This window comes from Mercurialis annua, linkage group LG6 (genome assembly GCF_937616625.2).
Source record: "Mercurialis annua linkage group LG6, ddMerAnnu1.2, whole genome shotgun sequence".
Taxonomy (NCBI): Eukaryota; Viridiplantae; Streptophyta; class Magnoliopsida; order Malpighiales; family Euphorbiaceae; genus Mercurialis; species Mercurialis annua.
In genome coordinates this window covers 24,128,223-24,145,899 of record NC_065575.1, presented here as the reverse complement: position 1 = coordinate 24,145,899, position 17,677 = coordinate 24,128,223, and positions in this window count along the sequence as shown.

Below are 17,677 nucleotides of genomic sequence, written 5' to 3'. Positions count from 1 at the left end.
TACCGTCCTGCTGAACCTCCTCAATAATTCATTTCAACTGTGGATCCTCACCTTGTAAAGCTTTGATCCGATCAATCAAAACAGGTTGCACTTGCAACTGTGCTAACAAACAACCAGCCTGAGAAATCTGAAAACCATATCCTGAAGCTATCAAACTGTGCCACTCTCTAACCATGGGTCTACGCCCAATCTCAGAAATATGAGCCAAGCTGCCCGAAGACTTGCGACTCAACGCATCGGCTGCCACATTAGCCTTACCAGGATGGTACTGAATAGTACAGTCGTAGTCTTTCAGCAACTCTAGCCACCTCCTCTGTCTCAAGTTCAATTCTCTCTGATCAAAGATATATTTCAGACTCTTATGATCAGTGAAAATCTCACAAGTAGCACCATACAAATAACGCCTCCAGATTTTCAGCGCAAAAACCACAGCTGCCAACTCTAAATCATGAGTAGGGTAATTCACCTTATGCTTCTTCAACTGTCTAGAAGCATAGGCAATCACCTGTCCATGTTGCATCAGAACGCAACCCAAACCGATCCGAGACGCATCACAATACACTGTGAAACCATCAATGCCAGAAGGCAATGCCAAAACCGGAGTTGTAGTCAAAATCTCCTTAAGCTTCTCAAAGCTCGCCTCGCACTTGTCAGTCCACTCAAACTTGACACCCTTCTGTGTCAGTTTAGTCAAAGGTGCAGATATTCTGGAGAAATCTTGCACGAACCGACGATAGTAGCCAGCTAAACCCAGAAAACTTCTGATCTCGGTAACTGACCTTGGCCTTTGCCAATCCATGACCGCCTCAATCTTCTTCGAATCAACCTTGATCCCATCTTTCGACACCACGTGCCCTAGAAAGGTAACCTGATCCAACCAGAACTCACATTTTGAGAACATAGCATACAACTGATGCTCACGCAACGTCTGTAGTATAGTCCTCAAATGATAAGCATGCTCCTCCTCACTCCGAGAATAGATTAAGATGTCATCAATGAAGACGATAACAAATTGGTCCAAAAACGGCTTGAACACTCTGTTCATCATATCCATAAACGCTGCTGGCGCGTTAGTCAGACCAAAGGACATAACCAGAAACTCAAAATGTCCATAGCGTGTCTGAAAAGCAGTCTTGGGCACATCTACATCACGGATCCGAAGCTGATGATACCCAGACCTCAAATCGATCTTAGAGAAGCATTTCGCACCTTGCAACTGATCGAACAAGTCATCAATGCAAGGAAGAGGATATATGTTCTTGACGGTTGCCTTATTCAACTGTCTGTAGTCAATACACATTCGAAAGGAACCATCCTTCTTCTTTACAAACAGAACAGGAGCACCCCACGGAGAAGTACTCGGTCTGATGAATCCACTATCCAACAACTCTTGTAACAGATCCTTCAACTCCTTCAGCTCTGCAGGAGCCATCCGATACGGAGGTATCGAAATCGGATTTGTTCCAGGAACAACATCTATGCAGAACTCGATATCCCGATCAGGCGGTAATCCAGGGAACTCCTCTGGAAAAACATCAGTGAACTCATTCACTATCGGAACACTATGCATATCAACACTCTCTGCCTCCAAATCTCGAACCGCAGCAAGAAAACCCTGGCAACCTTTGCCTAACATCCGCTTTGCCTTGATGGCGGAAATCAGATTCTTAGGTGTCTCCGCCTTTTCTCCCTGAAAGGAAAAAGGTAGATCACCCGGAATCCGAAACTCGACTGACTTCACTCGACAGTCAATAGAAGCATAATGGCGCGACAGCCAATCCATCCCCAAAATGACATCAAAAGAAAGAACGTCAAGCACAATCAAATCAGCACATAATTCTCTACCCTGAATAACCACTGGACACGAAGGATAAACAACGTCCACTACTACTCCTTCAGACATAGGTGTAGACACAGCTAGAGGTTCACTCAAAACAGATGGTGTCATACCCAATTTCCCAGCAAAACATGTAGATACAAATGAATGGGTTGCACCCGCATCAAATAACACCAAAGCATCTATAAAAGAAATCGGAATGGTACCTTGCACCACAGCATTTGATGCACGCGCATCCTGAGGAGTAAGTGCGAACACTCTGGCCTGACCCTGCGGCTGCTGCTGCGAACTCTGTCCAGTACCATAACCGTTGGAACCTCTTCCACTGTTTCCACGGCCACCAAAACCTCTGCCACCAGAACCACGGCCCCACTGGCCACCAAAAGATGCTGCAGGTTGAGAGTACCCTACAGACTGTGAAAACGCAGGTCTCTGCTGCTGATAAGAAGACTGCGCCACACTGGAGTTAGACATCTGCTGCCCAGATGTCGGACACTCCCTGGAAAAATGACCCGGCTGGCCACAAGTAAAACAACCTCCAGGAGCTAACTGACACTGACCATAGTGCCTGCGTCTGCAATTCTGGCAGAACGGAATGTTCGATCCACCACTGTGCCCGCGTCCTGAACCACGGTTACTCCCACTGCTACTGGAACTGTACGGAGCACTCATGGCACTATGCCTCCCTTTGTTGTGAGTCCGTCGACTCCCCCTGTTGGCCTGAGAAGAGCCACTGTAGTAATTCCCACTACTATGCTGTACTGGGGCCTGCTGCCCCCACTAGGAAGATCACTCTTTCCCTTTTGATTCTGGAAAGGGTCAGAGATCGTCCCAAACTGAACCATCGAATTCTCCATCTGTCGCGCACTATCCACTAACCGGGCAAACTCCATGTTTGTCCCTATCAGCAAAGGGAGAAACTCCGAGCCTAAACCCCTAATATAACGGTCGTTCACTCGCTCTTGATCACCCTGAAGATCTGTAGCAAACCGCCCCAAACGTACAAACTCCGTAGTGTAGTTTGTCACTGATTTATCCCCCTTCTTCAAATTTAGCAGCTTTTCTCTGAAACTCTCAGTAACAGAGAAGGGTAGATAGTATCCTCTGAACCTGATCACAAAATCAGCCCAAGACAAAGTATCCATAACTGGCCTGATGTTATCGCGATACCAGTCCTTAGCTGGACCCTTCAGCGACATCTCCACAAGCATCACTGATTGATGATCAGAAGCTTGAATCCTCTGACTGTTGTACTCAAATTCCTCCAAAAAATCAAGGGCATCCCCAGTACTATCAAAAGAAGTCGGATTTAACTTCAAGTAGGTCATCACCAACTCTCTGTCTGTCGAAATGTGACCGGCACCAGCAAGTCCAGCCATACCAGCTACAGCACCAGCCTGAGGTTGCTGTTGCTGCGCTAACTGACCCAGAATGTTACACTGATTCTGCAGAAGAGCCTGGTTGTTCTGCATCTCGACAACGCCAGCCAAGAAAGTAGTGAAGTCAAACGCTTGCATGTTCGGTGCCTGTTGCACCCCCGGTGCCTGCTGCACATCTGGTGCCTGAACACCTGCTGCACCACGTCCTCTAGCTCCACCTCTACCAGCACCAGCTCCTCTACCTCTACCGGCACCAGCTCCTCTACCTCTGCCAGCATCTCCACCTCGACCACGTCCAGCATTGGCCGGAACTGGTGGTACGTTCTGATCGACTTCCATGGAAATCGCATCATCAGCCACAGCTTCTTGCTCTGCCGCAGCACGAGCACGAGTACGAACAAAATTATCCATATCCTAAGGATTGAACAAAAACAATATAAATAACACATAATTCATACCCAAGTATGAAACAAAACAAGTAACAATCAGGATTTCCCGAGAAATCAACAGCAATATAATACTCACCCAAGTGAAATAGCCTTAACAATTAACAGCATCAAATCAACAAATAATGACTGACTCGACGCAATTCTATTAGTATAGGCAGAATGTTTTAAAATCAAAAGATGACGTTTTCAAGACAAGACATGAAACCTATATCCGCAGTAGTTCCTAAGACACAACATTGCTTAACAGAGTAAACACATAGCATGCAGATAGCCTTGGTTTGAAACCAAAGCTCTGATACCAAGTTTGTCACGACCCATTTTCATGAATCGCGACCGGCGCTAGGGTATGGGTAATGTAGTACCGAAACCCGTAGCTAGCCTTCTTTAAACATACAATTCAATTAAACCTGCAGAAAACCAATGATCGGGGGCAATCGAGACTTCAGCCTAAATCTAGCAGTTATAATATTCAACAGTTAATATAACATGCTTATCCAATTCCGAGTCTAAATAGATTTGTCATAAACCAAAGTAAATGATATAACATGCCAAAGCAATAAAACCAGTCGAACCAATCCGACAAAGATATAATAATAATAAAGACGTCTAGTTACTACTGCGGTCTAAGAATAAAACAGCTTCACAGTTCTACTAAAATAAATGGAACCTCCGAGGAAAAGTAAATGCGGAGATCACCAGACTCTCTCAGATCATAACCCTGGGGAAAATTTGGAAAACAACGGGGTCAGATATACTGAGATGAGTTCATACCACTATTTACATTTATTAAGTGGAAAACCTTTAAAACGTTTAAAACATTTAATAACAATATTACGAATAATAGTTGGAACCCTAATCCACAATTCTAAATAATAGACATAATCCAATAGGTCTGGTCCCGAGAGCTGAGCTACACCGAGTTCCCACTGACCACACTTATACCAGAGTCCCGAGAGCTGAGCTACACCGAGTTACTCTACTTGGTCCCGAGAGCTATGCTCACACCGAGTTACCACATTTCCATATATATCTTACCCATATCAATACCGGTGCGCACGCAGTCCTAATGATGCCCATTAGGTAGCATGTTCCAACTAAGAGCCATAATATAAAAACAGTTCGAAATATACGTACAATATATATATTTAATATTAAAATAACAATTTACTTAATAAAGCGGTAAATAGTAAGTACAAACTCACTGCTTGCTAATCCACGTGAATACCGGCAAGCAACTAATTCTGGTTCGCCTCTGGAGCACGAACAATAGACGGGTCTAGACAAATAAAATAATTATTAAAAACAGACCCTAACTCTAGAGAGTACTAGACACCACATAGGACTAGCACAATTAGCACGTCGGAAATAAACAAGCCAGAACACACAAAAATACCCATTAGGTAATAAAGCCCAATTAATATAAGTCTATTGAGTTCTCGCTTAAATCCAAATTATTAATATTATTTAATAACTTTAAATAATAAATAATTTCCAAATAGTGGGTTAGCCGAGTTATCAAAAATTACCAAGCTAACCTCACTTGTCGGGTGACCCAAGTCTAACCCGATTCAAAACGTTTATCAAATATAAACCCAAGTTTATATTTATAAAATAAATTAACAAAATAATAATCCATTTTAAAAACGGAACTCAATAACTTAAATTCTAAGTAACCCAAGTTACAAACCAAAAACTTAATCATTTAAAGTTAATAAAAGTTTAGGGACTAAATTGCACTTTAGCCAATTAGGGACTAAATTGTACTTTAGCCAAATTGATATCCGAAATCAAAATAATTGCTTTTGTTTATAATTAAAACCCAATATAAAGTTACTAATCAAAAATCCACTTAATAAGGTTATAAATAAGTTCAGGGGCTAAATTGTAATTTAGCCAACTTTTGACAAAACGACATTGAAGGAAAATATAACTACCCGAGTAATTATATTAACTTAATTTATAATTATCTATCATTTCCACTATTTAATTTATATTCAAAATAAAACCCATGTTATTAGTTTAAAGTTTAACTTTAAGGATTAAGTTGATTTAAGTTAAAGTCTTTGGTGATTAAAATGGTTATTTGGCCAATCATCTTCCTAATTTAAACAAACAGTAGACCCGCCATGCCCAAACCAAAACAGAAGCCAAAAACATCAATTATGAACCTTTAAGTTTTCCAAATTCAACATGAATCTTACATTAAAACCAAATCATATACATCACACCATTTAACTACTACACAACCACGGCATTTTCCAATTCAAAAGAAGAACAAAACCATATGTAACATACGGCAGGAAACCGATCCAAACTTACGAAGAATAAACTCAGAACGATGGACTGAAACAAATTGAAAGCTTAAACTAATAAAGACCCAAAGGATTTATAACCAAAACTAAGCAAAGACATGGCCAACAGTGAAGAACAAAACCGGCAGAAAACATACAACCCAAGAACAGAACACATAGCAAAAAGAAACGATGAAACGGGATTGATTAGAACGAGATCGATAGCGTACCGTTCAGCGAAACTGAGATAGGGAAACGTAGCTACGTGAGTCGGGAACGTCTGGAATCAATCGGTTTGACTTTCGATCTAAAAACGAGTAAGAACGATCAACAATACGGAATATCGTTCAAAGGTAAAATCTGGAAATTAAAGGAATTATGGATACTTACTGAACAGCAATCTTTGGAGGATGATTACGGCTTCGATACTCAGCGAAAGAACGAAAGAAAAGTGGCTAGGGTTAGTTTGCAGTGTGATCTAGGTTTTCTGTTTAGAAGTCGACTTAAAATAACGCAAGGAAACGGGCCGTAAACGAGATCGAAAAGGGCTGGGCGAAGGGGTCCTATGGGCTACTTGGTTTCTCGAACGAGAATAGCCCATTTGGCTTGGTTCTCGTTCGAGAACCACCTGGTCTCGAACGAGACCAGGCCTGGAATTGGATTCTCGTTCGAGAATCCATATTCTCGAACGAGAATTCAATGAAAACTTTTTTTTTTTGATTTTAAAAAAAATAATAATTGGTTGAACCACCACATCAACCCATCACGAATCAACTCGAACCGGACCATTAACTTCAAATTTTTAATTCATAACGACCGGAAAAGTTGTCGGAAAAACGCTAAAAATTACGGGGTATTACAGTTTCGTAATGTTTGTAAACGTTTGGCTTAAATCGTTAAAAAGGGGAAACGTTTGGATTTGTTTCCAAACGTTTTAAACGTCTGGCTTAAATCGCTAAAATGGGGAAACGATTTGATTTGTTTCGTAACGTTTGGCTTAAAATGCTAAAAATGTGAAACGTTTGGATTTGTTTCGTAACGTTTGTAAACGTTTGGCTTAAATCGCTAAAAAGGTGAAACGTTTGGATTTGTTTAGTAACGTTTATACACGTTTGGTATAAATCGATAAAAAGGAGAAATGTTTGGATTTATTTCGTACCATTTGTAAACGTGTGGCTTAAATCGCTAAAATGGGGAAACATTTGGATTTGATTCGTAATGTTTGTAAACGTTTGGCTTAAATCGCTAAAATGGGGAAGCGTTTGATTTTGTTTCGTAACGTTTGTAAACGTTCGGCTTAAATCGATAAAAAGGTGAAACATTAAGATTTGTTTCGTAACGTTTTAAACGTTTCGCTTAAATCGCTAAAATTGGGAAACATATAAATTTTTTTCGTAACGTCTTCAAACGTTGGGCTTAAATCGGTAAAAACGTAAAACGTTTGGATTTGTTTCGTGACGTTTGTAAATGTTTGGCTTTAATTGCTAAAAAGGTGAAACGCTTGGATTTGTTTCGTAACGTTTGTAAACGTTTGGCTTAAATTGATAAAAAGGTGAAACGTTTGGATTTGTTTCGTAACGTTTGTAAACGTTTGGCTTAAATCGCTAAAATGGGGAACATTTGGATTTCTTTCATAACGTTTGTAAAGGTTTGGCTTAAATTGTTAAAAATGTGAAACATTTGGATTTTATTCGTAACGTTTGTAAACGTTTGGCTTAAATCGCTAAAAAGGGGAAACGTTTGGTTATGTTTCGTAATGTTTGTAAACGTTTGGCTTAAATCGCTAAAAAGCGGAAACGTTTGGATTTGTTTCCAAACGTTTTAAACGTTTTGTTTAAATCACTAAAATAGGGAAACGATTTGATTTGTTTCGTAATGTTTGGCTTAAATTGCTAAAAATGTGAAACGTTTGGATTTGTTTCATAATATTTGTAAACGTTTGGCTTAAATTGCTAAAAAGGTGTAACATTTGGATTTGTTTCGTAACGTTTATTAACGTTTGGTATAAATCGACAAAATGGGGAAACGTTTGGATTTGTTTCGTAACGTTTATAAACGTTTGGCTTAAATAGCTAAAAAGGGGAAACATTTGGATTTGTTACGTAATGTTTGTAAATGTTTGGCTTAAATCGCTAAAAAAGGGAAACGTATAGATTTGTTTCGTAATGTTTGTAAATGTTTGTCTTAAATTGCTAAAACGGTGAAACGCTTGGATTTGTTTCGTATCGTTTGTAAACGTTTGGCTTAAATCGATAAAATGTGAAACGTTTGATTTTGTTTCGTAACGTTTGTAAACGTTCAGATTAAATTGCTAAAAATGTGAAACTCTTGGATTTGTTTCGTAACGTTTGGTTTATATCGCTAAACGGGGAAATGTTTGAATTTGTTTCGTAACGTTTGTAAAGGTTTGGCTTAAATAGCTAAAAAGGTGAAACGCTTAGATTTGTTTCGTAACGTTTGTACACGTTTTGCTTAAATTGCTAAAAAGGTAAAACGCTTGGATTTATTTCGTAATGTTTTTAAACGTTTGGCTTAAATCGCTAAAAGGGTGAAACAATTCGATTTGTTTCGTAACATTTGTCACCGTTTGGCTTAAATTGCTAAAAAGGTGAAACATTTGGATTTGTTTCATGACGTATGTAAACGTTTGGCTTAAATTGCTACGCTTGGATTTGTTTCGAAACGTTTGCAAACGTATTGCTTAAATTGTTAATAAGCTGAAACGTTTGGATTTATTTCGTAAAGTTTGTAAACGTTTTGCTTAAATAGCTAAAAAGCTGAAACGTTTGGATTAGTTTCGTAACGTTTGTAAACGTTTGGCTTAAATTGCTAAAAAGGTGAAACATTTGGATTTGTTTCGTAACGTTTGTAAACGTTTGGCTTATATCGCTAAAATGGGGAAACGTTTGTATCTGTTTCATAACGTTTGCAAACGTTCGGCTTAAATCGTTAAAAAGGTGAAACGCTTGGATTTGTTTCGTAACGTTTGTAAACGTTTGGCTCAAATCTATAAAAAGGTGAAACATTTGGATTGTTTTCGTAACGTTTATAAAAGTTTGGCTTAAATCGATAAAAAGGTGAAAGATTTGGATTTGTTTCGTAATGTTTGTAAACGTTTGGCTTAAATCGGTAAAAATGGGACACGTTTGGATTTTTTTTCGTAGCGTTTCTAAACGTTTGGCTTAAATTACTAAAAATGTGAAACGTTAGGATTTTATTCGTAACCTTTGCAAACGTTTGGTTATATCGCTAAAAAGGTGAAACGTTTGGATTTGTTTCGTAACATTTATAAACGTTTGACTTAAATCTCTAAAAAGGTGAAACGTTTGGATTTGTTTCGTAACGATTGTAAATGTTCGACTTAAATCTCTAAAATGGGGAGATGTTTGGATTTGTTTCGTAACATTTGTAAACGTTCGGCTTAAATCTTTAAAATGCGGAAACGTTTGAATTTATTTCGTAACGTTTGTAAACGTTCGTCTTAAATCACAAAAAAAGGTGAAACGTTAGGATTTATTTCGTAAAGTTTTAAACATTTGACTTAAATCGCTAAAAGGGGGAAACGTTTGAATTTGATTCGTAACGTTTGTAAACGTTTGGCTTAAATTGTTAAAAAGGTGAAACGCTTCGATGTGTTTCGTATCGTTTGTAAACGTTTTGCTTAAATTGCTAAAAAAGGTGAAACAGTTCGATTTGTATCGTAACGTTTGTAAACGTTGGGCTTAAATCGCTAAAAAGGTGAAACGTTTGGTTTGGTTTCGTAACGTTTCTAAATGTTTGGCTTAAATTGCTAAAAGGTGAAACGTTTGGATTTGTTTCGTAACATTTGTAAACGTTCAACTTAAATCGCTAAAAAGGTGAAGTGTAAGGATTTGTTTCGTAACATTTGTAAGTGTTTGGCTTAAATCACTAAAAAGGCGAAACCTTTGGATTTGTTTCGTAATGTTTGTAAACGTTTGGCTTAAATCGCTAAAAAGGCAAAACGTTTGGATTTGTTTCGTAACATTTATAAACGTTTGGCTTAAATCGATAAAAAGGGGAAACTTTTGGATTTGTTTCGTAACGTTTGTAAACGTTTGGCTTAAATCGCTAGAATGGGGAAACATTTGGATTTGTTTCGTAACATTTGTAAACGTTTGGCTTAAATTGCTTAAAAAGGGGAAAGATTTGGTTATGTTTCGTAATGTTTGTAAACGTTTGGCTTAAATTGCTAAAAAGGGGAAACGTTTGGATTTGTTTCCAAACGTTTTAAACGTCTGGCTTAAATCGCTAAAATGGTTAAACGATTTGATTTGTTTCGTAACGTTTGGCTAAAAATGCTAAAAATGTGAAACGTTTGATATTGTTTCATATCGTTTGTAAACATTTGGCTTAAATCGCTAAAAAGGTGAAACGTTTGGATTTGTTTCGTAATGTTTATACACGTTTGGTATAAATCGATAAAAAAAAGGGAAACGTTTGGATTTATTTCGTAACATTTGTAAACGTGTGGCTTAGATCGCTAATATGGGGAACATATAAATTTGTTTCGTAACGTTTGTAAACGTTGGGCTTAAATCAGTAAAAACGTGAAACGTTTGGATTTGTTTCGTAACGTTTGTAAATGTTTGGTTTAATTGCTAAAAAGGTGAAACGCTTGGATTTGTTTCGTAACGTTTGTAAACGTTTGGCTTAAATTGCTAAAATGGGGAAACGTTTGGATTTGTTTCGTAACGTTTGTAATCGTTTGGCTTAAATTGTTAAAAATGTGAAACGTTTGGATTTTATTCGTAGCGTTTGTAAACGTTTGGCTTAAATCGCTAAAAAGGGGAAACGTTTTGTTATGTTTCGTAATGTTTGTAAACGTTTGGCTTTAATCGCTAAAAAGCGGAAACGTTTGGATATGTTTCCAAACATTTTAAACGTTTGGCTTAAATCGCTAAAATGGGGAAACGATTTGATTTGTTTCGTAACGTTTGGCTTACATTGCTAAAAATGTGAAACGTTTAGATTTGTTTCATAATATTTCTAAACGTTTGGCTTAAATTGCTAAAAAGGTGAAACATTTGGATTTGTTTCGTAACGTTTATAAACGTTTGGTATAAATCGATAAAATGGGGAAACGTTTGGATTTATTTCGCAACATTTGTAAACGTTTGGCTTAAATCGCTAAAATGGGGAAACGTTTCGATTTGATCCGTAACGTTTATAAACGTTTGGCCTAAATCGCTAAAATGGGGAAACGTTTGGTTTTGTTTAGTAAAGTTTGTAAATGTTCGGCTTAAATCGTTAAAAAGGTGAAACATTAGGATTTGTTTCGTAACGTTTATAAACGTTTAGCTTAAATCGTTAAAATTGGAAAACATTTAAATTTGTTTCGTAACGTTTGTAAACGTTTGGCTTAAATCGCTAAAAAAGGGAAACGTATAGATTTGTTTCGTAATGTTTGTAAACGTTTGGTTGCAATTGCTAAAAAGGTGAAACACTTGGATTTGTTTCTTAACATTTGTAAACGTTTGGCTTAAATCGTTAAAAAGGTGAAACACTTGGATTTTTTCGTAACGTTTGTAAACGTACAGATTAAATCGCTAAAAAGGTGAAACGTTTTGATTTCTTTCGTAACGTTTGTCAACGTTTGGCTGAAATCGCTAAAAAGGGGAAACGTTTGGATTGGTTACGTAACGCTTGTAAACGTTTGGCTTAAATCGCTAAAAAGGGGAAACGTATGGATTTGTTTCATAATGTTTGTAAATGTTTGGCTTAAATTGCTAAAAAGGTAAAACGCTTGGATTTGTTTTGTAACATTTTTAAACGTTTGGCTTAAATCGCTAAAAATGTGAAACGTATGATTTTGTTTCATAACGTTTGTAAACGTTCGGATTAAATTGCTAAAAAGGTGAAACGCTTGGATTTATTTCGTAATGTTTGTAAACATTTGGTTTTAATCGTCAAAAAGGTGAAACGTTTGGATTTGTTTCATAACGTTTGTAAACGTTTGGCTGAAATCGCTAAAAAAGTGAAATGTTTGGATTTATTTCGTAACGTTTTAAACGTTTGGCTTAAATAGCTAAATGGGGAAACGTTTCGATTTGATACGTAACGTTTATAAACGTTTGGCCTAAATCGCTAAAATGGGGAAACGTTTGGTTTTGTTTAGTAAAGTTTGTAAATGTTCGGCTTAAATCGTTAAAAAGGTGAAACATTAGGATTTGTTTCGTAACGTTTATAAACGTTTGGCTTAAATCGCTAAAATTGGAAAACATTTAAATTTGTTTCGTAACGTTTGTAACGTTTGGCTTAAATCTGTAAAAAGGTGAAACGTTTGGATTTGTTTCTTAACTTTTGTAAACGTTTGGCTTCAATTGCTAAAAAGGTTAAACGCTTGGATTTGTTTCGTAACGTTTGTAAATGTTTGGCTTAAATTGCTAAAAAGGTGAAACGCTTGGATTTGCTTCGTAACGTTTGTAAACGATTGGCTTAAATCGCTAAAAAGGTGAAACGTTTGGTTTTGTTTCGTAACGTTTGTGAACGTTTGGCTTAAATCGCTAAAAAGGGGAAACGTTTGGATTTGTTACGTAACGTTTGTAAACGTTTGGCTGAAATCGCTAAAAAAAGGGAAAAGTATGGATTTGTTTCATAATGTTTGTAAACGTTTGGGTTAAATTGCTTAAAAGGTGAAACGCTTGGATTTGTTTTCGTATCGTTTGTAAACGTTTGGCTTAAATCGATGAAAATGTAAAACGTTTGATTATGTTTCGTAATGTTTGTAAACGTTCGGATTAAATTGCTAAAAGGGTGAAATTCTTGGATTTGTTTCGTAACGTTTGTAAATGTTTGGTTTAAATCGCCAAAAAGGTGAAACGCTAGGATTTGTTTCATAACGTTTGTAAACGTTTGGTTTAAATCGCCAAAAAGTTGAAACGTCTGGATTTGTTTCGTTACGTTTGTAAACGTTTGGCTTAAATCACTAAAAAGGTGAAACGTTTGGATTTATTTCGTAACGTTTTAAACGTTTGTCTTAAATCGCTAAAATGGGGAAACGTTTGGATTTATTTCGTAACGTTTGTAAACGTTTGGCTTAAATCGCGAAAAAAGTGAAACGTTTGGATTTGTTTCGTAACGTTTGTAAATGTTTGGCTTAAATCGCTAAAAAGGTGAAACGTTTGGTTTTGTAAGGTTATGAAATAAAACAAATGTTTAAAACGTTACGAAACAAATCCAAACGTTTCACGTTTTTAGCGATTTAACCCGTAACGTTTATAAACAATTTGCTAAAATCGCTAAAAAGGTGAAACGTGTGGATTTGTTTTATAACGTTTGTAAACATTTGGCATAAATTGAAACGTTTGGATTTGTTTCGTAACGTTTGTAAACGTTTGGCTCAAATTGCTAAAAAGGTGAAACAATTGTTTTTGTTTCGTAACGTTGGTAAACGTTTGGCTTAAATTGCTAAAAAGGTGAAACGTTTGGATTTGTTTCGTAATGTTTGTAAACGTTTGGCTTAAATCGCTAAAAAAGTGAAACAATTGGATTTTCTTCGTAACCTTTATAAACGTTTGGCTTAAATTGCTAAAAAGATGAAACGTTTGGATTTATTTCGTAGCGTTTGTAAACGTTTGGATTTGTTTCGAAACGTTTGGATTTGTTTCGTATCGTTTGTAAACGTTTGGCTTTAATCACTAAAAAGGTGAAACGCTTGAATTTGTTTCGTAACGTTTGTAAACGTTTGGCATAAATCGCTAAAAAGGGGAAACGTTTTGATTTGTTTCGTAAAGTTTGTAAACGTTTGGCTTAAATTACTAAAAGTTTGGCTTTAATCACTAAATAGGTGAAACACTTGGATTTGTTTCGCAACGTTTGTAAACGTTTGCCTTAAATTGCTAAAAAGATGAAACATTTTGCTTTGTTTCGTAAAGTTTATAAACGTTTGGCTTAAATTGCTAAAAAGGTGAAAAACTTTGTTTTGTTTCGTAACGTTTGTAAATGTTTGGCTTAAAGCGCTAAAATGGGGAACGTTTGGTTTTATTTCGCAAAGTTTGTAAAGGTTTGGCTTAAATCGCTAAAAAGGAGAAACATTAGGATTTGTTTTGTAACGTTTTAAACGTTTGGCTTAAATTGCTAAAATAGGGAAATGTTTGAATTTGTTTCGTAAAGTTTGTATATGTTTAGCTTAAATCGCTAAAAAGGTGAAACATTTGGAATTGTTTCGTAACATTTGTAAACGTTTGGCTTAAATTGCTAAAAATGTGAAACGTTTGGATTTGTTTCGTAATATTTGTAAACGTTTGGCTTAAATTGCTAAAATGGTGAAACACTTGGATTTGTTTTGAAAAGTTTGTAAACATTTGGCTTAAATTTCTAAAAAGCTGAAACGTTTGGATTTTTTTCAAAACGTTCGAAAACGTTTGGCTTAAATCGCAAAGAAGGGGAAACGTTTGGATTTGTTTCGTAACATTTAAAAACAGTTGGCTAAAATCTCTAAAAAGGTGAAACGTTTGGATTTGTTTCGTAACATTTTTAAACGTTTGGCTTATATCGCTAAAATGGGGAAAGTTTGGATTTGTTTCGTAACATTTGTAAACGTTTGACTTAAATTGCTAAAAATATGAAACGTTTGGATTTGTTTCGTAACGTTTGTAAACATTTGGCTAAAATCGCTAAATAGGTGAAATGTTTAGATTTATTTCGTAGCATTTATAAATGTTTTGCTTAAATCGATAAAAAGGGGAAACGTTTGGATTTGTTTCGTAGCATTTGTAAACGTTTGTCTTGAATCGCTAAAAATGTGAAACGTTTGGATTTTATTCGTAACGTTTGTAAACGTTTGGCTTAAATTGATTAAAACGTGAAACGTTAGGATTTTATTCGTAACGTTTGTAAACGTTTGGCTTATATTCCTAAAAGGTGAAATGTTTGGATTTGTTGCGTAACGTTTATAAACGTTTGACTTAAATCACTAAAAAGGTGAAACGTTTGGATTTGTTTCGTAACGTTTGTAAATGTGAGGCTTAAATTGCTAAAATGGGGAAAACTTTGGATTTTTTTCGTAACGTTTGTAAACGTTCGGCTTAAATCGCTAAAATGGGGAAACGTTTAGTTTTTTTCCGTAACATTTACGTTTGTAAACGTTTGGCTTAAATCGCTAAAAAGGTGAAACGTTTGGATTTGTTTCGTAACGTTTGTGAACGTTTGGCTTAAATGGCTAAAAAAGGTAAAAGTATGGATTTGTTTCGTAATGTTTGTAAACATTTGGCTTAAATTGCTAATAGGGTGAAACGCTTGGATTTGTTTCGTATCGTTTGTAAACGTTTGGCTTAAATCGATAAAAATGTGAAACGTTTGATTTTGTTTCGTAACATTTGTAAACGTTCGGATTAAATTGCTAAAAAAGTGAAACTCTTGGATTTGTTTCGTAACGTTTGTAAACGTTTGGTTTAAATCGCCAAAAAGGTAAAACGCTTGGATTTGTGTCGTAGCGTTTGTAATCGTTCGGTTTAAATCGCCAAAAAGGTGAAAAGTTTGGATTTGTTTCGTAACGTATGTAAACGTTTGACTTAAATCGCCAAAAAGGTGAAACATTTGGATTTATTTCGTAACATTTTAAACGTTTGCCTTAAATCGCTAAAATGGGGAAACATTTGGATTTGTTTCGTAACGTTTGTAAACGTTTGGCTTAAATCGCGAAAAAGGTGAAATGTTTGGATTTGTTTCGTAACGTTTTTAAGTGTTTGGCTTATATCGCTAAAAAGGTGAAACGTTTGGTTTTGTAAGGTTATGAAAAGAACCAAATGTTTGAAACGTTACGAAACAAATCCAAACGTTTCACGTTTTTAGCGATTTAAGCCGTAACATTTATAAACGTTTTGCTAAAATCGCTAAAAAGGTGAAACGTTTGGATTTGTTTCATAACGTTTGTAAACATTTGGCTTAAATTGAAACGTTTGGATTTGTTTCGTAACGTTTGTAAACGTTTGGCTTAAATTGCTATAAAGGTGAAAAAATTGTTTTTGTTTCGTAAAGTTGGTAAACGTTTGGCTTAAATTGCTAAAAAGGGGAAACGTTTGGATTTGTTTCGTAATGTTTGTAAACGTTTGGCTTAAAATTCTAAAAAAGAGAAACATTTGGATTTGTTTCGTAACGTTTATAAACGTTTGGCTCAAATTGCTAAAAAGATGAAACGTTTGGATTTGTTTCGTAGCGTTTGTAAACGTTTGGATTTGTTTCGAAAAATTTGGATTTGTTTCGTAGCGTTTGTAAACATTTGGATTTGTTTCGAAAAATTTGGATTTGTTTCGTAATGTTTGTAAACGTTTGGCTTAAATCGCTAAAAAGGTGAAACGTTTGGATTTGTTTCGTAACGTTTGTAAATGTTTGGCTTAAATTGCTAAAGGGGAAACGTTTGGATTTGTTTCGTAACATTTGTAAATGTTCGGCTTAAATCGCTAAAAAGGTGAAATGTTAGGATTTGTTTCGTAACGTTTTAAACGATCGGCTTCGATCGCTAAAATGGGAAAACGTTTGAATTTGTTTCGTAACATTTGTAAACGTTTGGCTTAAATCGCTAAAAAGGTTTAACGCTTGAATTTATTACTTAACGTTTGTAAACGTTTGGCTTAAACTGCAAAAAAGGTGAAACGCTTGGATTTGTTTCGTAGTGTTTGCAAACGTTTGACTTAAATCGCTAAAGAGGTGAACGTTTGAATTTGTTTCGTAACTTTTAAAATATTTGGCTTAAATCGCTAAAATGGGGAAAGGTTTGGATTTGTTTCGTTACGTTTGTAAACGTTTAGCTTAAATCGCTAAAAAGGTGAAATGCTTGGATTTATTTCGTAACGTTTGTAAACGTTTGGCGTAAATAGCTATAAATGTGAAACGGTTGGATTTGTTTCGTAACGTTTGTAAATGTTTGGCTTAAATTTCTAAAAATGTGAAATGTTTGGATTTGTTTCGTAACGTTTGTAAACGTTTGGCTTAAATCGCTAAAAAGGTGAAACCCTTGGATTTGTTTCGTAACGTTTGTAAACGTTTGGCTTAAATCGCTAAAAAGGCGAAACATTTGGATTTATTTTGTAACGTTTATAAACGTTTGGCTAAAATCGCTAAAAAGGGGAAACGTTTGGACTTGTTTCGTAATGTTTGTAAACGTTTGGCTTAAATCGCTAGAATGGGGAAACATTTGGATTTGTTTCGTAACGTTGGTTAACGTTTGGCTTAAATTGCTAAAAAGGTGAAACGTTTGGATTTGTTTCGTAATGTTTGTAAACGTTTGGCTTAAATTGCTTAAAACGTGAAACATTTGGATTTGTTTCGTAACGTTTATAAACGTTTGGCTTAAATTGCTAAAAAGATGAAACGTTTGGATTTGTTTCGTAGCGTTTGTAAACGTTTGGATTTGTTTCGAAACGTTTGGATTTGTTTCGTAACGTTTGTAAATGTTTAGCTTAAATTGCTAAAAAGGTGAAACGCTTGGATTTGTTTCGTATCTTTTGTAAACATTTGGCTTATATTGCTGAAAATGTGAAGCATTTTGATATGTTTCGAAACGTTTGTAAACGTTTAGGTTAAATCCCTAAAAAGGTAAAACGCTTGGATTTGTTTCGTAACGTTTGTAAACGTTTGGCTTTAATCACTAAAAAGGTAAAATGCTTGGATTTGTTTCGTAATGTTTGTAAACGTTTGGCTTAAATCGCTAAAAAGGTGAAACATTTTGATTTGTTTCGTAAAGTTTGTAAACGTTTGGCT